We start from the raw sequence: 22,970 nt of genomic DNA, 5'->3' as shown, positions 1-22,970 counted from the left end.
TTGTCTCAAATGCGAGATTAACCTCACCGGACCACAACACTCACCTCAGAAACTTTTTTTTTACATTTATTTTTTTATGTTTTTATTAGAAAATCAGATATACAAAGAGGGAGAAAGACAGATCTTCCATCAGTTGATTCACTCCCCAAATGGCCACAATGGCCAGAGCTATGCCGATCCGAAGCCAGGAGCCAGGAGCTTCTTCCAGGTCTCCCAGGTGGGTGCAGGGTCCCAAGGCTTTGGGCCGTCCTCGACTGCTTTCCCAGGTCACAGGCAGGGAGCTGGATGGGAAGTGGCACGGCCGGGATTAGAACCAGCGCCCATATGGGATGCCGGCGCGTTCAAGGTGAGGACTTTAGCTGCTAGGCTACCGTGCTGGGCTCAGAAACTTTTTATTCTTGTTAGCACAGGACACTGAATTGACAAATCCATTGAATAGATTACCTGGGTACTATTACATGTAGGAATTGTCTTTGGTATATGTAGTTGAAAGCATCCCAATATTGATAATTGTAACATTTTGGGAATTCTTCTACCTGACTGTAGCTCCGCTTAATTAGTTAGTCTAACTCCAATCTGTTCTTTAAAACAAAGACTTCTCTAGAGTTTTCCCTGAGTTTCCATATTGGTAAGCTCTATGATCACATTCCACTGGACACTATAAACTGCTTATTATCTTCCATAACAGCAGGAACATCTGAGGTCAAGTATCTTTGTTATGAATTATATCCTCTTGGCATACATTGGAGGATCAACATTACCTGAATAGGTTATTTGAGTGAAAACAGGTTTACCTATTATGACTGAGTAACTCTCCATTGGAAAACCTGAAATCTAAAAACACAATGAAAGTTGAAACTTTTAAGTATACTGACCGCAGAATTTTTGAGCACAGATCATGACACCTGTGTCAGATTTTCAAACACTGTGGGTTTTCAAATTAAGGATCACCAACTTATAAAAACTATCCAAACATTCCAAAATCTGAAAAACACCAAAAGACAAAACTCTTCTGGTCATGAGCACTTCAGATAAGAGCTGTTCAACCTGTACATAGCTGGATGATTATAGTTGGTTACTTAACACCTGTTAGCTTTACTCTACTCCTCTGTGAACATATGTAGTTTTGTTTTTCAACTTGTTCTAAATCTACTGGATTTCCTAAGGTGATAGAGAAAGGGTGGGAGCGCAATGTGGAGACAGTGAGGTTCTAGACCTTCCATTCTTATGTTTCAGAGTGGTTTAGTTTAAAATAAAAATATTTACTTCAAAGATAGAGTGACAAACATATACAGAGACACAAGGAGAGAGGAAGAGTGGGCCAGACCCAAACCAAGCTTTCTGATGTGGGACACAACATCCCAAGTGGCAGCTATATTCACTGCTACAACATTTTCATGACCCACTAAATTGTTATGTTGGTCGTCTGCGTAAGTAGGTTTTGGTGTTTTTAAGGACTCTAAAGTTCACTTATTGAATGATCCTTTTTAGATGGAAAATGCTATCATTTTATGGCCTATGCCAGAAATTGAACAACTACAAGTACTAAAATCTTCAGGCACTTCATTCAGACCTCTGTCTAAAAGCTATTTTTTGGCATCTTTCCACAAAATGGACTCTAACTTTCCATTTTCTGTCACTTTCTATTTCTCTACCTTGACTTTTTCCCCCATAGCACTTACTGTATTATGTACTTTACATCTATTGTTTCCATCAGTATTGGTGGCGCCATTTGTCCAGGTTCTATAGCAAGGAACTGTTGAATACCTTGCTCTCTGTATTATCTCTAGCACCATCCATAATGGTGCCTATCATAAGCAGATACTCAAGAAACTTCGGGTGAATCAGTGAATAAGAATAAATTAAGCTGAAACTTATTCTAAAGAAGATGAGGCAAAAAAGGAAATTTAAAATATGGCCAGTAGTGCAGTGTATTAATCCTGTATCCTGTGCCACTGGCATCATATAGACAAGGGTTTGAATCCCAGCTGCTTGATTTCTCACCTAGCTCCTTGTATATGGGCTTAGGAAACAATGAAGGATGGTCCAAGTCTTTGGGACCCTGTGCCTGTGTGGGAGACCTCGAAGAGGTTTCTGACTTTCAGCTTTAGTTCAGCTCAGCTCTGGACATCATGGCTACTTGGGGAGTGAACCAACACATGGAAGAACCTCTCTCTATGTCACTCCCTCACTTTCTATAAAAGCTGCTTTTTAACTTAATGAATCTTCTGTCTTTTGCTAGACTCAGCATTTAAACAGGGAATAACATTCTATTGTAGTTTACAAAATCTTTTTAAAACACACACACACACACACACACACACACGCACACTATACCAAGTCAAAGAAGCACAAAAATGTTGCATACTATATCATGCATTTTATTTGAAACAACCTCAACAGGCAAATCCAGAGAGGCAGAAAGTAGTTCGGTGATTTCTAGGGCCTAGTTAGAGGGGGCAATGAGGATAGCATGTCTGGGCTTCTTTCTGGGTAGTGAAAAAGTCCTGGAGTTTGTGGTGATGGTAATATAGTACTGTGTATACATTAAAAGCCTACCACCTGTGCCCTTTAAAAGGGAGAAATTCATTTATGTGAATTACAGCTAAATAAAACGCTACCAAATCCCAAAACTAATCTGAGAAATAATCTAAAAGTAAAAATCAGCAGTGTTTCTTACGTTATTATCCTGTAATGTCTGATCTTGTGGAGATAGTGTAGGGCCAACAGAAAAAAACAGGTTTTGGAGTAGTACAAGCATCAATTCAAATTATAGCTTCTTTGTGTCCTAGCAGTCTGACTTTAGGAAAGCCATTTAACCTCCTCAAGCTTCTGTTTAATCAGCTATATCAAAAAAATACCTACTCTGGGCCTGGCACGGTGGCGCAAGTGGTTAAGGTCCTCGCCTTGCACGCCCGGGATCCCATATGGGCACTGGTTCTAATCCCGGCAGCCCCTCTTCCCATCCAGCTCCCCGCTTGTGGCCTGGGAAAGCAGTCGAGGACGGCCCAAGGCTTTGGGACCCTGCACCCGAGTGGGAGACCCGGAAGAGGCTCCTGGCTTCAGATCGGCATAGCATCGACCGTTGCGCTCACTTGGGGAGTGAATCATCGGACGGAAGATCTTCCTCTCTGTCTCTCCTCCTCTCTGTATATCCACCTTTCCAATAAAAATAAAATAAATCTTAAAAAAAAAAACCCTGCTCTAATAGGTTGATAATTAGGATTAAAGTGCCTTGAATAAAGGTCTTCAAATGTTCGCTCCAGTTTTGGCTGCTGCCTGTCAGTGAGTGGATCTTTTTCATTCTCAACAGTTACTGTGGAATTAACAAATACTGTGAGATGGGTTGTAAGTAAAGAATGGCAGTTTCTTTTAAAAATCAGGTCTCCATGTCTGAGGATGCTTGTCTGAATGATTGTTGTAGATAGGGAGGAAAGGAAAGAAGTCAAACCTAGTGAAGGCAAAAATATGTACTAAGCAACCCCTCGTACTAATGGCCTTTACGCTGGATGTTGGGGATGCATCCCTGAAAAAGCAGTGTAGGTGAGGGGGAGGGGAGGAAAGAGAAAACAAACTGGCAATTGCAAGAGGGGCAGGGTGCAGTGCCCCAGGCATTAATAGGGGTTGCCCTGATCTCTTACCCACAGTTTTAATATAATTAGAATTTGGCTTCATTAAAACCAGAAATTGTTGAGAACTTCATCTAATGGTGTTTTCAATTGCATACCTATTCAGTATGAATAAGGAAGTTCACAAAGAGAGCTGGGATTTTGTGTGGCTAGTAAGAAAGCAAAGAAATTCCCAGGAAAAGATGGATCAACGTATGTATTGAGTGAGAGAAGTCATGTGCAATGGTTGGGATAAGCCAGGTTAGATCTAGGAGCCAGGAACTCCAATCAGGTCTCCTAAGTGCGTGGCAGGGGCCCATTTCTGTCACTTTCTTAGGTGCTAAGCAGGAGCTGGATGGAAAGTAGAACAGCTGGGACTTGAAGCAGTGCTGAGCCCTGCTGCTAGCATTATAGGTGGCTTCAGCTAAACCCATTGTACCACAACATCAGCCCCTTGGGAAATCAAACTCTGCAACTGACAAGTCTATTTTCAATTTTGTTCACATTGAGATAGAAGTTTTTATCTTTCAATAATTAGTCTAAAAGTCATTAAATGTGACAAACCTTTTCAGTGTTAACTAAACACAATAACATAAAAATAATATTGTCCATCAAACTGGTAAAGATTACAACAACTATAGTAGAGCAGGCACTGTGACACAGCGAGTTAAATCCTTATTTAGGATGCTTATAAACCATTTTGAGTTTTGACTATTCTTTCAATCCAACTCTTTGGTAGTGTACTTGGAAGGCAGGGAATGAAGGTTCAAGTCCTTGCATGGCCTGGCTCATTCCTGGGCATCAACAGCCTTTTGGGGAGTGAACCAGTAGATGCACAAATCTTCCCTTACAACTCTGTCACTCTGCTCTTGAAACAGTATTATAAAATATAGGAAAAAAACCCCACAGTGAATAGAGAATATAATATTGATTCATCCAAGAAGTATTTATTTAATATTTACTGCCAGATAGTGTGCTAAGTGCTGGGTTGGTAGGAATAAGCTAAGAGTATCATTGTTGTTATCTTCTTGAAGATAACCAGGGCTATACTAGTTGACCTCGCTAGTTATAGTAACTGCAAACCAATGTCCATTTTCACAGAAAGTTGTCCCTGCCTCTTTCTAGTCACCCTCATCTCCTCTCCATGCATTTTACTAACAAGGTACATGATAACTTCCATAGTACAAAATACACAATTTATCCATTTGTTTGCTGCTCTGACCCATTACACTAACACAGATAAGGCTGTTTTTAAATTTTTTAAAATAAAAATATTACTGCATATGGACATTTTTTCATTTCTTTTGAGTTAATATTATAATTTGTAGCAATGGAACCACAGTTTGTATCCTGGCTGCTCCACTTCCCATCCAGCTCCCTGCTTGTGGCCTGGGAAAGCAGTGGAGGACAATCCAAGGCCTTGGGACACTGCACCTGCATGGAAAGCCAGAAAAAGCTCCTGTCTCCTGGCTTCAGATTGGCTCAGCTATGACTGTTGGCGGCCACTTGGGGAGTGAATCAACAGACAGAAGAGTATCTTCTGTATCTTCTTCTGTTGGTATACATGACTTTCCAATTAAAAATAAATGATTATTTTTTAAAGATTTATCTACTTTGCTGTCTACACTTAGTGACATGAGTTATTTTGATTTTATCCATTCTAGTGAATATAAAATCATATTTAATTGTGGCTTTAACCTGCCTTTCCATGATGACATAAACATACTATGTACCTCTTCACGTTTATTCATGTCCCTTCAGCACATTTTTAAAGGTGCCCTTTTGCAGGAATCCTAAAAACATACTCTGCATGCAATCCTTTATAAGATACATACACCATGAGTGGAATTCTCCAAGGTGGCTAGTCTTCATTTTCTTAATACTGTTTTCTGATGACCAGAGATTTGTATAATGAGACCCATCACTCCGCTTATAGGGTTAGTACCCTTGGGGACTCAGCCAGGAGCTTTCTGTATTATCTAGCTGGTGAAGATATTCTCCCACATTTCAACAAAGAACTATAGAGTGAGAAAATGGCAGGGTGAAAGTTCAAAAAGAAGTCAGAATGCCCTACAGATGGTAAAATCAGGAGGCTGCTATCCAACTTAAATAGGAAATAAGGAGGTTTTAGTCTTGGTCTATGAGCAGTGTAACTGAAGAACAAAGGCCAGATGTCCAAGAAAAAAAAAGATGGAATTGGTTGTGACTAACAAAAAGAAATATGTCAAAGTGATTCAGAGAACTTAATCCTAAATAATTCAGAGAATACTGATATTGTGACAAAGATAGGAAATCCTGAAAACAGATTCTCTTACTGCGGTTATTATATGTAGGGAGTGTTGTTCAGACGGAGATGCCTTCTTGTTGACAGTTCAAAACCATGAACTTCAAGATGGGCAAAGAGGAGAGTGTACACGCTTCAATCAGCAGTAAACAGCACAGCTTCTCAAAACAGGATCCATGATCCAGCAGCACCTGTCACCTGGGAATCTGTTGGAAAGGACAAGTTGCAAGCCCACATACTTGGGCCACTGCCACCCATGTGGGGGACCTGCTAGAGTTTTGGGCTCCTGGCATTGGCCTAACTAAGCCAAGCCCCAACAACTACAGTCATTTGGGAAGTAAACCAATGAATGGACAATCTCTCCCTCCTCTCTGAAATTTTGCTTTTCAAAGAAGTAATATCTTTAAAAAGAGGGTGGTGATGGCGGTGTTGGACAGAACCTAGTACAGAAGAAGTGTCCTTTCATTCATCACAGACTTTTTCTTACCCCCAAAATGGAGCTGACTCACTCTTACTCCCCAAGTGGCTGCAATGGTTGGAACTGAGTCAGTCCAAAGTCAGGATCCAGGAGCTTCTGGGTACAGGGTCCTAAGGCTTTGGGGCATCTTCAACTGCTTTCACAAGCCACAAGCAGGGAGCTGGATGGGAAGTGGGCTGCAGGGACACAAACTGGTGCTCATATAGGATCCTGGCGCATGCAAAGGAAGGATTTTAGCCACTAGGCTACTCTGCCAGTTCAAGATATGACATTTTTTTGGAGGAAATATTGACAAGCACTTTACATATGTAATTTTATTTAATACTTACATAGTTTATCTCTTCCATGGAGACAGAGAGGGAGGCAGAGACATAAGATCTTCCACTGCTGGATCACTTCCCAAGTGGGCACAATAGCCAAGGCTGGATTAGGACAAAGCTAGGAGCCAAGAGTTTTTTTCCAAGATCCTCATGTGAGTGCAGAGACTCAGGAATTTGGGCAATCTTCTCTTGCTTTCCCAGGTGTGGTTAACCCATATTGCCACAGTACTGGCATAGATGACTTTATTTTTCAAAACTCAAGATACAGATTGAGCTTTATTTTCCAAATGAGATTTACTTGTTTGTACATATAATAATGTTGAACTTCTCTGTCTGCTCAAGGGATAAAAAATAGAGTCATCCCTTGGTATTCATGGGGGAATGGCTCTAGAAGCCCAGTATTAAAATCCAAGGACCCTTAAGCCCCTTATATAAAACAGTGTGGAATCTCTCTATAACCTACCCATACCTTCCATATATTTAAAATGATCTCTGTATTACTTACAATATCTGACATAATATAAGCAGTTTAAGAACTAACGACAAGGAAAAAGTCTGTAAATGTTTAAGACGGATGTAATTTTTCTTAAAACATCTCAGTGCTGCAGTTGGCTGAACCTGTTGCAGAAGCTGAGGACTCTGTACAAGCATATACTCACATAACACTGTCAAGGACGAAGGAAGAGATGAGCTGCAGTAGGAAAGGTAAGGGATCCCAATGGACTGGAGGAATAACATCCCACTTCTGTACTACTGGGAGACACTGACTAAGGAAGGAAAAACTGATGGTGCATGAGAGGACATGGCTCAGAAGAGGAATGGGGACATATAACCACAGGTAGGACAGAAGGGCTGGCTTTGGCTCAGCAAACCACTAAATACATTTTGGGGGGGCCTGCATAAAGAATGTTTTTGTTTCTTTTTACATTTTAAATGACTTTTTTTAAAAAACAAAAGAATATTTTATTTTATGACAGTGAAATTATATATGAAGTTTACTTAATTTTCAGTGTCTATAAATGAAATTTTATTGAAACAATGACTTTATCTTTGCTACTTTTCCTGTTAACAATGGTAAAGTTAAGAACGTGCAAGAGGGACTGTGCAGTACTCAGTCAAAAATATTTAAAATCTAACCTGCTACAGAAAACCTTTTCTCACTCCTAGCACAGATAGCTCATCCATCTCTGCTCTGAATCAAAGGTGTATCCAACACACCGACAAATGATCCAGATACTTCATTAACAAAGACTAAAAGTCCGTACAGCAACAAAGGGTTATGATAAATCCAATGGATTTCATCCAGCCAGCCATTTGATCAATCAACAATATTTCCTGAGGCCAGTGCCAAACACTGGAGCTATAAAACTAATAGGACAGGCATGCTCTGTATTCTGATAGAATTTAAATTTCCCTGAGACAGAAACACAAGAGATGAACAAGTGAGATTAAATAGCTTGAGTTAAGGACTGAAAAAGGAAATAAACATGTTGTTATGACAGAGAGCAAATAGTCTGGGACATCACACTGAATAAGAAATTTTTGAGGAGGCACGAGGCGACTATGGTAGGGAGCAAGTGGTAAGGGTAGAGCAAAGAAATAAAATATTTTTTAGATTTCCATGTACATAAAAAGAGGCCAGGATGGTGTGTATAGCATATGCATTCACAACCTTCCTGATGAATTTTTCCAATGGCATTTTTACTACAAAGTACACACAATATAAATATATAATGGGTCCAAATGGTTCAGAAACAAAATACAAATTAAAAAAAAAACTGTATAATTACTTAATTACCCAAGGGACAGGAACAATCCCAGAAAGTCATTTCCGCTTATCAGGTATATACAGTAACGGTTATTTTTTTTTCCATATGGGAGAAACATTCCGCACAATGTGAGTTTTACAGGATACTGGCAAATGCAAACATGCCAAAGAAAGCACAAATGGTAGGCACTGCTTAAAGGAAAATACAGGTGTTCCTACTTCCCTATTCTGTGAACACATTACAATGAAATATCAAAAATGATCACAAAAGGATAAATATTAGAAACAATACAATGTTCTTCAGTTATAATTCATACATAACTAATGCAGCATAACATAGCAGTTGAAGCCTGATAAATGATAAGCTATGAACTTTGGGAAAGAGCTGGTATCATTTGGTTCTCAACACAATGTTCTCCTTGGCATGCAACAATACAAATACTTAAAATATGACCCGCCCATTTTGTGGGAAGGCCTGGCAGTTTGTTCCATGTCTTAAAATAATTCTTATCATGTTTCTAGAGTATAACCAATTTTCTACTTAAAATTCAAGCAGGTTGAAGTGGCACAAAATAAACAGTAATGCAATTCTAGCTTATTTCTTCTTATGAAAATGATGAAACATGATGTTTCAAAGCCAGAAACAGGTCTATCAAAATGTAAGTTACAATTCAATATAATGATTCATAGTGTTTCTAACAGAAAGATTCAGCAATTCTCAATCGAGACCTTTATTCCCTCTCTGAATAAATGATGCCTGAAATTTTTATTCTTGTTCTAATGGAATTTCAATGGCCTTCACTGCAAATCTACTGGAAATTTTTGCATATTAAGTGGAAAAAATTAAATGATGTTAACCACATTTTAATGTGATTAAGGCTGACAGGGTCATTATTTCTGCTAATCACTCAGTTTAAAAAGCTCAAACAAAACTTTATAACAGACAAGGTTTTCAATTTTATGTATATCTCATTGAAATTAAAAAAAAAAAAACAAAAGAAAGAAACTGGAAGAAAAAGAATGGAAAAAAACCATACTACAATTCTTGACAAAACCGACGAGTAGTTCCTACAATTTGCAGATGGGTTTCATTATACTTAATCTGGTGATGTAAAAACAAAAATGCAAAACAATCTTACACTGCACATGCTCCTCTGGTTTCTTTCCTTTTAAACACGAAGAGGGCAAGAAAATGTACTTTGTAGAATTTTGAGTTCTGTGTTTCCTATTTGCTGCTAAATGGAAACAAATATAGTTTTTTCTTTAGATCTTACAGCAAACTAAAAACAGAATTAACGCATAATACTGCCTCAAACAATTCTTCGATGTTCTATTTTAATCTATGCCATCCAACTACAAATATTTTCAATATAAGGATAAACTGAAAATATTCACTGATAAAAACCTCAAAAGAGAATGACACTAACTGTTATGAGAAGAACTGGCATTCGACCCGATCAGCAGTACTTACAGATACTTTGTCTTGACTGTTTTCCAATAAGATATTAATAAGCTCTCAACGTTACTTACTGGTCCTCCTATACTAAAAACTTAATATCAGTTCTTTTAAACGCACAGATGTGGGAGATAACTCTAGTATTCCAACTGCACAGAACTGTTTTTAAAGGTACAGCTTTATAATATTTTTGAGTTAAAAATCAGTAAAAAATTAGCGTCCTAACCAGCATCTTCTCTAATTAGCTGAGTGTGCTAAGTACATACAGGCAACCATGAGAGTGAATGAATCAGATATCTCATTGCCTTTTTTGCTGTTTTGCCAACTGCTTAACCATACTGATTGTTGAAAATTATTTTTATCTTTCAGCTACTAAAATGATAATTTAAAGAAATGAACTGAAAACTGTAATTCATTTTGACACATGAAGGTAATATGTCTATTTCTAATCTAGTAGTTATAGTTTTTACAGAAACAAAATTAATTAGCTTTTAGAAAAATATGATGAGCAAATGCTTTTGAAAGAAACACACACCTGAAGTTCAGACAGTCTAATTCATATTGACTCACCCCAATCTAACAAACTTAAACCAAATTCATTCACTAAAAACAAAACATCTCATTCATTAAAAGAAAGATAAAGTAAATTTATTTTGCATTGTAGTTTTCTACAGCGGTATGAAACTATGATTATTGCAAATAATAGTCAAGCTAACAATTATAAAACTTAAGCCACAGGTGCAGTACCTTTATCCCAAAACTGATCATGCTTTTCATGGTAAATTACTCAATTGCATGCAAACAGAAAAATGAGTTTACCTCCCTGATCACAATCTAAGCAGCTAACAAAAGCAGAACACCTGGCCATAAGCAAGTCTTTTGAAATGCAATTAGGTACTAAAGCTTGAAAAACTGCTGTTCTGCTTTCATAATAAAAAGCACAACCAAACTCTTTCAGAAAGCCAAGAATCTCAGCCTTTCCCGAAAAGAAAGTGTTTATAGAGTCTGTAGAAGATTATATAAATATTGAGAAGTCAGTTTTAGCACTGCACTGTGGCCATCAGCTTTGGTGTCCATAGAAAGATTTAATATTGTTGAACTTTTTCTTTTTCCTGTGTGATGCTATGCACTGGTGCATCAACTAATAACTCTCCAGAATTTCGATGCTCATCTAAAAAGAGTCCCTGCTGAATGTTCTAATGCATCTTATTGTGAATCTTCAGCAAATAAAACTTCATGTATGAGCTCATGATGTGCTTTGCTGCCAGAAAGTCACAGACTCTGTGGGAAGCTCTTTATCTTCCCAGCAGTCAGTTCTCTGAGAACATCAGTGCAGCTACTGTAGTTACCTGTAGATTACTTGTATTTTCTCACATCTGTGTCCAGCAATCTAAACCATGATGATAAAGGGTCATTAGGTTTTGAGTGAGGAAGGGGATGGACTAGACAATTTGCTCTGATAAGCTCCTTGTTGGGAGCTCCAGTTTAGAATGTGAAATGCCAGATATGTACAGCTTTACACTAAAAGGAAAAAAGAATTTCACTTTTCTGCACTAACAATTAAAAACGTGCACTTAAACGTTTCCCTACAGCCTACTGATTTGCCTTTTGCTTGGAGGCTTTCTAATTAAAAGTATTTAAGAGAAATAATTTTCTGTTTGTAAAATGGACGTCCACGCTCTATTAGCCACAAAGAATTCAGGTACAATTACTAAGATAACTGCTGTTTGGAGCACAGCAAAGCAATTTCCCACAGTGGGACTTACAGTTCAATTTACCAGTTGGGCAAATATTTTGTGCTCTGTAGTGGTCTTGAGAGTTAAAAGCTATAGGTAACATTCGAGTAGTGTTATACTTGGAGAAAAGTTTCTTCAATCCAAATAAATGGTTTAGATCTTCAAATACACATAATATCCTAAAAACATTCCTACACATTAATAAGATAAATTTTAAAACACAAAACAGTTGCCACAGAAACCATGAACAACCTCTTGTCCCCCTAAAACAGACACTGTGAATGTAGCACTTCATGGTTATTTCATGTTCCTATTTGTGTTAGATAAGCCATTCTAATACTTAATCACATTTTCCCACTCCTCAGCTGATAAATATTCTTGATGGGAATACTAATTAATTTTAAATGGATTTGAATAATGGTATCAGTTTACAGAATAAGAAACTGGGGCAAGAGCATCTTTCAAATATTATACACCTTCTGGGCAGGATGAAAGGAAGTATCTGGGTTAGAGAAGGAGGGCATTTAAAATACCTTAAGTTTATATTCATAATTTACCTCTTTGTTTAGGTAGGCTTATCCTGGTAAATTACTATGTCTTTTTAAAATAGCTATCTACCTTCTTGGGAAAGGACATTTTGATAGAAAACAGTGACTGGTACAAATAAAATAGTGCCTTACTTCAGAGATCAATATTAAAATAACACAAGAATGTGAATACAAGCATGCAATATTTTAAAATGAAATATTAAACAGTGATTTGGTTTTGGGGGAAATAATTTTAAAATACTATTCACTTTGATTGTTTGAAGGCTTTCCAATTTTGCGAGAGAAAAAAAAAATACTTATCTTCAAAGTTATTTGCTAGCATTTAACACAAGCAAACAATATTTTCCAAAAAATTAAAGATAAAGTAAGCACTTAACAACTCCCATTCTTCCTTTCAAATATGTGAACTGTCTAAAACCCTTTGATGAGAGTCTTTGAGATGGAAGATATGTCACTATTATCAGGTAGAGACATTTCTTAAAATAAAAATTATCATAAAATATAACATTTTGGTAACTAGCATTAACATCTTAAGGCAACATGAGAACACAAATTCATAATAATTATTCATACACCAAGCCGCTGTAAACCTAAATCGTTTCTGAAGACCTGAATGTGTCAAGAACTTTGACAATTATGACTGGAGCCAGGAAACTGTAGCAGTACAGAATTTCTTATGAATTTCTCCAGTTACTTTTTATAAATGCTGTCTTGGATGACAGCTTAATGTGTACCACATGCAATATTTATTCTTCTTCAGTGTCAGACTGTCTAGCCATCCAAGGGAATACAAAGAATGTCACTTATTAGGATAAAAGCACAAGGAAGGTAATCAAGGACATATGTAACATCAGCCAATCATGCCCTATTTCAACATCCTATTCCATTCATAACAGTTCAACAATTATTTGCTTACTGATAACTTGCTTTCAGGCTGTTTGTGTTCCCCATAATGGTGGTTTGCATTTATTTTGCTCTTTAGAATTGGACACTTGCTGTGCCATACGTGTTTGTCAAAACTTTATATCTTCTGTCAGAAATAGCTTAGAATATCAAATAATTTGTATTTGTCACAAACTACTAGTAATACAACAATCAGTAACCCTTGATGTCAACAGGACATTGAAAGAACTACAAAACAGCAAATGCATAACTACTAAATATCTCATTGCAAAAGCCTCCATAAGTGATAAACCACAGGAGACTGGGTGTCATTGGCCAAATCACACTCACAGGTCTCCCCTGCAAATGACTAAGAAGATTTGACAGGCATGGCTTTTTCTTTTGTTTCAGCTTTTCAAGAAACTCACAGAATTTCCAAGTCTAAACTCCAAGAAACTGCGAGTCACATAAACATACAGACTTAGCCATACACACACATTTAACTTAATCACTGATTTAAAATAAAATGTCTGGTCATACACCATAATCATGCACTGAGTAAATGTAGGGAAATAATGACTACCTCATACATGGTTGAAGACAACAGTGTGTTCTAGGCTATTGAGAAGCTTTCAATCTCAAGAACTCCAGACAACAAGGAAACAAACGGCTGGTGTTCTCCATGTTCTTTCTTGTGCTTTATTCCTCTTCTGTCTCAAATCTGACCTGACACAGAATAAATTCTACCTCTTAAGATATATTCCACACAAACTACTCTATACCATTTCCTAAAATCAAATGTGGGAAGGCTTCCACATTGGAAATATAAAAGCGCTGTCTCAAATTTGTCATTCCTTTGTGTCTGTTTTCATGAATGAAAACAGGAACACAGTAAGTGTATCTATAAAACAGCAAAATACAGTTATGATGTTTAACATAAGCAGGACTCAAGTTAACTGAGGATGTGTTCTACAAGTGTCAGGCACTAACCCATTAATTTTTTATCTCTGTCTATACACAAATGTGCTTTTCTGCTCAAATTATGAAACTGAAAATTTGAAACATCAAACCAAATGGATCAATTTGTTTAAAAAATACTTTCAATTAGCATATGCATAGTATTTTGATTCTCACAATTCTAAAAGACAGATGAGGCAACCAAGGACTATTAGGAAACCTAGTAGACATGAAACACTGCAAGGACGTTTGTTCTCTGTGAGACATATACACACACATACAAAAAAAAGTCTTTTTCTCACTCAAGAGTTTGGGACAAAAAAAGTCTTTCAAACACTTAACTAGATTTCTTTATCTAAGTTTCATACTCTTTCAGTAAATGAGTAAAATTTGCCTCTCAAGGCCGTAATAAAGACTAAATTAAATGAAAGCATACATAAACGCTCCAAAGCCTAGCATTTAATAGATGCTGAACAAAAGTGTTAGTTATTTTTGTCAGGGACTGAATGAAGGTACTTCAAAAAAAGGAGAGTACTTTTTAAAAGGCAAGGAAAAATAAAATTATAAACTTTCTTTGTGAAAATAAAATATTTTCATACATGGGAAACTATACTATGAAAAAACCATTTACGGATTTCAGAACTTTTTGCAACAAAATAAACTCCTATTATAAATTTTATTTTCATAAACATTTTAAATAAAAATGCCCTTAATCACTGTCTCTACAAAAGACTATTAAATTAAAAAATATTTTCAGAGATAAGTCAATAAAAATAAAGATAAAATCCTTATCATCCTCAGTATTCTCAAATCATGTAGCAGTGAAGTGTTAATTTCCTATTTACTATTACAGAAATTGTTTAACAACCATAAAACCTTATATAAATGAAATTTACAGTAATAGAAAATGTGACCAGTTTCTCAGCTGTTTCCCAGGCCTGTTTGCCTTTCCAACATCACCACTGCCTGATGCTGAGTTACTATGGTACCCGAGTAGGTACATCAGCTCTATAGAAGATTTTATGTTCAACAGTAGCATTGGTGATTGGCTATGAAACTTGGGCCAGTCAAGTTCCCTAATCCTCTGTACTTGCTTTCCTCTTCTTGAAAATAGTAAGTGTAGACTGACATAACTAATATTAATACAACATAAGGTTTGGAACAATTTAAAATTCCATCATATTAATCGGATGGTGTGTATGTAGGTTGGGGATGGTGGTTATTCTGCACCACTACTGCATTTTTAAGTTGGAAATTAGAAGTTACAATTTTGGTTTCAGTAAGTATCACTGTATTTTCTCTCCCCAAATTTTTACCCATAGCAAATACTTACAAATGGATGCTAAAGAAAATGTTAACACATAGCCGTTATCTCCTAACAATGAGGTATTATGTAGCTAATAAAGCTACAAGACATGGTAGCAGCCAAAGCTTATCATCCTAAGAAAATCACACAATTATCCTGAAAATAATCCTTTTAAGAGCTGAAATCCCACACAAACTGCATGGAGATGAAATTTTCTGAGATAAAATGTAGCAAAACATAAAAGTTATTAAAGCAAATATGGCTTGTACTGTCACATGGCCTTGAGTTATCTGTCATATGTAGAACAGGCACAAACATTCAAGTCAAAAAGAGCTATTTCTACTACCATCTGATATAAGAATTTGGCATGTTCTGGAATTTTTCCAATTGCCAGAGTCTGTATTTTACAGTGAAAATACCTGTTGCATAAAAATCCCCAACATGAAAGTTACATTTTTATAAGTTTCACAAATCATTCCATTAACATCTCTGTGATTTCTATTTATTGATGAAGTGCAATCCATTTCTATGAGGTCATAAATCAAGGATCTTAAAAGAAGTTCTTGATGAAATTCAAAAGAGAGAGCCCTAAATGTTATATAAAGTGTGCTTAAAACCCTTGCTAATTGAAAATATTTCTAGATTAAGAAATAAAGTCTATAAAACTAGACAAATAAATGATGGTCACATTTAATATCCTGAAATAAATTTCAGATCACATTTGTGATCTGCTCCCCAGCACAAAACTCCAGGGCTGTGTCAAGGTCTATGAGGTTCACCATGGGCTAACCCTTTGCTACCCTCTTCTCCACTCACTCCTGCTGACTCCACCCAGGTGCCATGGAGTCTCAGCAACCGCTGCTCCTCCTCTCTTTCTGGACTGTTCAGCCACAGATCCGCTTGTCGTGTCTGCCCTTACTTCAGAAGTCCTTATAATGGGCAACCTTCTGCTTTGTTTTTACTACAGTCCTGAACATTACTTGGCATTTATTAAGTGCATACTGAACGTCAATTACTGTGTGGGATCCAGGTCCCGTGGCTGCGGGAGTTTTCTGTTGTTCACTATTTGGAATGGTGGTGTAAGGCACAAAGAAGGGCTCAATAAAGGCTCAAGAAGGGCAACTTTAACAAGGAAAAAGATAACAGTACTTCCATAAGGAAACTAAACTGGAAATTTATATTAATTGAATTTCTATGACTTCATTTTCATTATGTAGGAATTCAACAAAACCGAACAGCTACCTATGTGCTGTGCCAACCTTGAAACGGTGATGGCTCAACGTTGCTATGCCACTTATTTTAGAAGATAGCTTTAAGCATAATTGAAGAACTGATGATAAAAATTATTCCAAATACTAGCAGATAGCCCAGTTTGGGTCCCTGCCACACAGGAAGGAGACAAGAATGGAATTCTTGGCGCCAGCCTTCAGCCTGGCCCAGTTACAGCTATTGCTGACTTTTGGGGAATGGAACCAGCTATGAAAATGTCTGTCTCTCTCTGTAACTTTTCTTTTCAAGTACATAAATGAAACTTTTTTTAAAGATTTATTTATTTTATTGGAAAGGCAGATGTACACAGAAGAGGAGGGACAGAGAGGAAGATCTTCCATCCAATGATTCACTCCCCAAGTGAGTGCAACAGCCGGTACTGCGCCGATCCAAAGCCAGGAGCCAGGAATTTTCTTTCCAGATTTCCCATGTGGGTGCAGGATCCCAAAGCTTTGGGCCATCCTCCACTGCTTTCCCAGGCCACAAGCAGGGAGCTGGATGGGAAGTGGAGCTGCCGGGATTAGAACTGACGCCCATATGGGATCCCTGCACGTTCAAGGCAAGGACCTTAACTGTTACGCTACTGCGCCAGGCCCAAATGAAACTTTTTTAAAATTCCATTTTATGGCAGTTTCATAGGTTCTTGGATTCCCACCCCCACCCCTCATATTGAATTCTTCCATATTGTTACAGTAGAACAGTTCATAACCAGTCATGACTCCTTCACTGTGGGCATGGAACATATGAAAAGTCCAGCATCTTATTGTCCAGATAAATTCAACAGTTAAAATGAAACGTTTTTTAAAAGTAAAAAGTTTGGGGGCTCGGCGGCGTGGCCTAGCGGCTAAAGTCCTCGCCTTGAACGCACCAGGATTCCATATGGGCGCTGGTTCTAATTCCGCAGCTCCACTTCCCATCCAGCTCCCTGCTTGTGGCCTGGGAAAGCAGTGGAGGATGGCCCAAAGCTTTGGGACCCTGCACCCGTGTGGGAGACCCAGAAGAGGTTCCTGGTTCCCGGGTTCGGACTGGCATAGCTCTGGCCATTGCTCTCATTTGGGGAGTAAATCATCGGATGAAGGTCTTCCTCACTGTCTCTCCTCCTCTCTGTATATCTGACTTTGTAATAAAAATAAAATAAATCTTTAAAAAAAATAAAAAGTTTGAATAATGTTACTAGCACTAAAAACCTAGTCTACTATTGATTTTTACTTTGCTCTCATTCTAGCTAAGCCAATAGCTGCCCATGAGGAAAGAGAACAGAATCAAGAAAATCTTTTACAAGGTCAGGACATAGAAGAGAGAATAAGAATAGGAGAAAGACCAGTCCTTATCTTCAACTCACGCAACAATCTTAAATTGAAATTGTGTATTTGTGATCTTGAAAATGATTTATATAGCTCAATGGAGAAATTCCCAACATAACAAACCTATAGGCACAGGTCCATAAAATACTACGTATCTTCATGGGATCTTTCCCTCATGAGGTTGCTAAAGTTAAATTCATTAAAATTATAAGACTCCAATAAAAAATTTTTAAAAATTATGGTCCACATTGGAAAGAGAACCCTGATGGATGATCTTTAATTTTTTACTAGCAACACACACACAAGCCAGAAAAAAATGAGATTCAGGAGGTCACAATGGAACTGATTTAAATGACCTTAAAAACAAACAAACAAACAAAAAAAACCCAGTTAATGGTGGAGATGGGTTTTTTTTTTTTAAGATTTACTTATTTTTTATTGGAAAGGCAGATATACAGCGAGGAGGAGCGGCAAAGGAAGATTTTCTGTCTGATGATTCACTTCCCAAGCAGCTGCAACGGCCAGAGCTGCGCCTATCTGAAGCCTGGAGACAGGAACCTCTTCCGATTCTCCCACTGGATGCAGGGTTCCAAGACTTTGGGCCATTCTCGACTGCTTTCCCAGGCCACAAGCATGGAGCTGGATGGCAAGCAGGGCTGCCGGGATTAGAACTAGCACCCATACGGGATCCTGGTGCATTCAAGGTGATAGTTAACTGGCTAATTCTCCTCTTGCAATGCACTGAATCCCATATGGGTTCTGGCTTGGTCCTGCCTGCTCCACTTCCCCAGTTCCCCGTTTATGGACTAGCACAGCAGTGGAGGATGACCCAAGTCCTTGGGCCCTTGCACCCACATGAGAGAACTGTCAAAGGCTCCTGGCTCCTGGCTTCAGATGAGCTCAGCTGTGGCCATTGCAGCTAAACCACTGAATGGAAGATCTTTCTATGTCTCTGCTTCTCTATGTAAATCTGCCACTACAGTAAATATAAATAAATCTTTTTAAAAGTTTATAAAAGTTGCGCATTTTAAAAATTAAAGGATAACCCCCCCATTTTTCTTTTATTTGAAAGGCAGAGAGATAGTCTTCCATCTGCTGATTCACTTCTCCAAATGCTATTTGCAGCCAAAGTTAGGGCAAGCCATAGGCAGGCACACAGAGCTCACTCATTCTAAAATCCTTTGCAAAGCTCTGCTCTATCCTCTACCCTCAAGAGTCCAAGGAACTCCAAACTACAAAACTCTCCCCTATCTCCAACTGTTGTCACAGCTCAACAAACCTTGTTCTACAAGTGTGGCTCATCCAACACATAATTTTGGAAACAAAACCTGATTATGTCCTTAACCTCTGGGACACGCATTTTTGTTTTCTAAGAGGACTGTCCCTAAATTATTCCCCTGATAGGGTACTGAGGCAGGCTAATCATTTTGACCTTGGAGAATGATGAATAACCCAGAAACCAAATTTCATGTTTCATTTCCTACATTGCAGATGTGTATTCATGTAATGGGGAATATGTTTCAATCTCACGTCACAGAAATCTAAGGGATACTTTCATTTCAAAAACTAAGTATTTTAGTTTACTTAAATTAGAAAAAAATTAGAAGACTGTGCAGAATGAAAATTCTTCAGCTAGACTAAAAATTAAGAAAGCTCTGACATTTTTGACCAATTGTATCATTCACAAATCAGTAATTTAGTAAATGATATTAATGATGATTAATAATTGATGTTCCCAAATGTATTGCTTTCTTCAATTCAGCCAACCGTCTTGCAAATAGAAATCATTGGCTATAAATAATCTAAAACAAAATGCAAACAGGTCAGGGGAAATTCCTAATAAGCCTGTATAAATATGTGGCTCAACAGCATTACATGCACCATAATGATGTGTTCTCTTCCATAATTATCTCTTAACACAATGTGAAGTCCTAAATACAGGAATATCAGTCTCTTACTCTGTAAATGAAACTATGGACAGAGTAGGCAGAACTCATTTTATGAAAACAAGAAGAAAATTCAAAGCTAATATTTCACGGGAAAATATGTTAAAATATTCAAATACATATAAAAAATATACACGAAAGAAAATATTGTATGACTATTCCATGACTCTTCCACTTACCAGCACAAAATGTATAGTATCCCTAAACTATTATTGGTGGTTGTATACAATTACGTAGAAAACTGAAAAGTTAATGAAAAAAATTAAACCATTATTTAATAAGAACAAAATCTTTCTCTATTTAAAATTCAGTTACTGAACATACTGACCTTGATTATACAACAGTTTGAAAGACTTTCCAAATATTTGTCTACCTGTCTTGAATCAATTTCATTACTCAGACTGACTCGTATACCACTAGCCAAAAGGCAATGTTCAGCAACCATAAAGCCCATCTGGGCATATGCAAATATGTGTGCCTAACACACATACAGGCATACACAGTCAGTGAAAGTCTGAGTATCTTAAATTTGGGTTACATTCTTCCAGTTGAATATAGATATGTAGTAAAGTAATAAAAAATTATCCTTTATCAACAGTTTCAGAAAGTGGAGACAGAGAATACAAAAATGAAACATAATTATATCTAAACAAAATATCTGAAATAGCATGTTCTATTGATTTCAAAACTGGATGGCAAGTTCTACTGACAAAACAGCAAAGATACAGAGATTGAAATTTAACCCCTAATTAGTCAATGGCTTGGCAGTTCTAATAGCCAGACCTGCTTGGCACTATGACTGGAAAGGCAATCACAATTGAAAATACTATTTCATGTAGCATTATGTTAATTATAAGCAATAAGTGAGCATGTTTAGAACATGAAAACTTTAAGCATCCATGCAAAAACAAAAACAAAAGGTTCTAAATTGTTTTATACGTGCAAGAAATACTATATGTAATAATAAAAACCAGTTTCCAGGGATTCCTTCAAAACATCTTGATTACTGTCCCCTGGTCATCACATTGGCAGCTAATCTGGCTGCCACACCAGCTTTTCTTCAGGGGCTTGGTCTTAATCAGAAGTTGACAAAGTGACTAACTGATCACTGCTCAAATTAGTGATTACACGCTCAGAGTCAGACCAGGTTTGTCGATCTTTCAAAACGTCAATATACCTACTCAATGCCTTCCCTCCAAAACAATAAAAACAAAAACTTCATTTTTCACAATGCTTCCTTTTAAACTAGAATTTAAAAACAATATATTTAATTTACAAATTAACTTCAGCAATTAAAATGGCCATTACTTCTGGAATGGTGACTTGCCAAAATAGAGAACTTAGTCTTTCTCTTGTGACCCCAAATCACAACTGGCTCCTCTTCTTTCCTAACTGTTTAAAATAATTTCCTGGATCTGAAAGATTCCTGAAACTATGACTGCTTCATGCATCAGTCTTAATTTGTTACAGTAACATTACATTTAACCTTAAAAAAACAAAAACTTTTTTTCTTTTGCTAAAGGATCAGCTAATGCAAATAGTTTAGAGATAAACAATACCAAAACAGAAGATGTTAACACAATTAAAAGGACTTAGTACTTCAAATGAATTTTAACTCTTTACAATTGCTTACAGTACTATAAATAATGAAAACCCAGTGTTAATATCCTTCATAATAAAAATTTATTCTGCACTGTAATACAAAAGCTATGTTGCATAAACAGAGGATTTAAAGCTGAAGCAGAGTGGCTGAATGAAAGGAAAATGGCAATCTCTCTGGCTCCAGCAGATGCCATTCCCTATCACACAATGTTTCCCACTCATAAATACATGACAAATACTTCCTCAATCATTTTTTACGAGCAGGGATGCACAGGGGGTAGTCAATGGCTAGCTTGAGGGAAAATAGGAACAGCAGGCGGCAGAAACTGTACAGAAAATGGCTATGTGGTAAATTCTCTTCTGGAACATCACTCAGTTACCCAGTCTTTGATCTTTCAGCTACAATTACACTAACTTCCACAAGATCTGGATCTCCCCCTACCCCTTCAACACACACACACACCCCAACCCCGAACCAGATCATTAGGAATACATAAAGTCCACTAAGATTTGGTTTTATAAAATGGTATCATTCAGACCTCTTCATTTGTTATAAATTAAAATTTGCTATTTAGACAAGAGTTTACTTTCAAATGCCTATAACCATATCATCATCACAACTGGCCTCACAAAAAACATGGGGTGTCTGGCGACAGCTAAATCACAGACTGGCGTCTCCTAAGCAGTCTGTCTACCATTAGGGTCTGGGAAATGGTATTTACCATACAATTAGAGCCAGGGAGTTCTACCTGTAATCATCCAAATACAGGTGTGAGAAGCCCCTTTGGGCAAGGAAACTGACTCATCCCCTCTCATGTAAACTTTGATGTCTGTATTGTTTCACCAAGCTTCAGAAAACCTTGCCATTCCTACCATGATGAGAAGATTTATCAATTGAGGTCAAATAATAGATGTTAAAATTCCTTCCCCAAGGTAACAATTTCTAACACATTAATCATTAAATTTATAAGAATTTGAAATAAGACAGAACTGATTATTTTAAAGCTAATTATCTGCTGGAGGACAGTCATTTTTTATGTTAACTGTATGCTTTCTAGAATATCACCAACAAAGGGGAAAGATGCAGCTTCCCATCAGGAACAAACAATGTCTTAGAGTAATAGCAACAGGGCATTTTTAGTTGCAGCAATTTCACAGAATTTATTCTAATGATTTATTGGAGTTAACCATCTGACATTAATTATTGTTTTGGCTCCCAGACTATGAATGTTTATTTTTCAGTTTAAAGCCTTCTCACTCTTTGATATCATATGGAAATGAGAATTTTTAATGGAAAATTGAAACCATGTGCATCTAAGTACTTAATGAAGTACAGGGAGAAACCAACAATATATTTTAGGAGAATTCAGATATTTTGCTTTGGATAGTTTTGATTTGCTTATATGACTCAACAGGATAAAATGCTGAGGAACCAGTGAGGCAAGTCAAAGTGAGTACAACGCCAAATGTGTGCATGCCCACACATACACGAACATACGATTTTTT

At 37.2% G+C, this 22,970-nt stretch overlaps 1 protein-coding gene across 1 annotated transcript in view; it reads right to left on the bottom strand.

The window, feature by feature from the left end:
• Positions 1-22,970, bottom strand: part of LOC121168143 (obg-like ATPase 1) — a 56,961-nt gene that overhangs the window by 14,629 nt on the left and 19,362 nt on the right. The window lies entirely within an intron of this gene.

The sequence above is a fragment of the Ochotona curzoniae genome, unplaced genomic scaffold (genome assembly GCF_017591425.1).
Source record: "Ochotona curzoniae isolate NIBS_2020 unplaced genomic scaffold, NIBS_Ocur_1.0 patch62, whole genome shotgun sequence".
In the NCBI taxonomy this organism is placed as follows: Eukaryota; Metazoa; Chordata; class Mammalia; order Lagomorpha; family Ochotonidae; genus Ochotona; species Ochotona curzoniae.
Note: the sequence above shows the minus strand (reverse complement) of the source record. Positions and strands in the feature narration are given on the sequence as shown.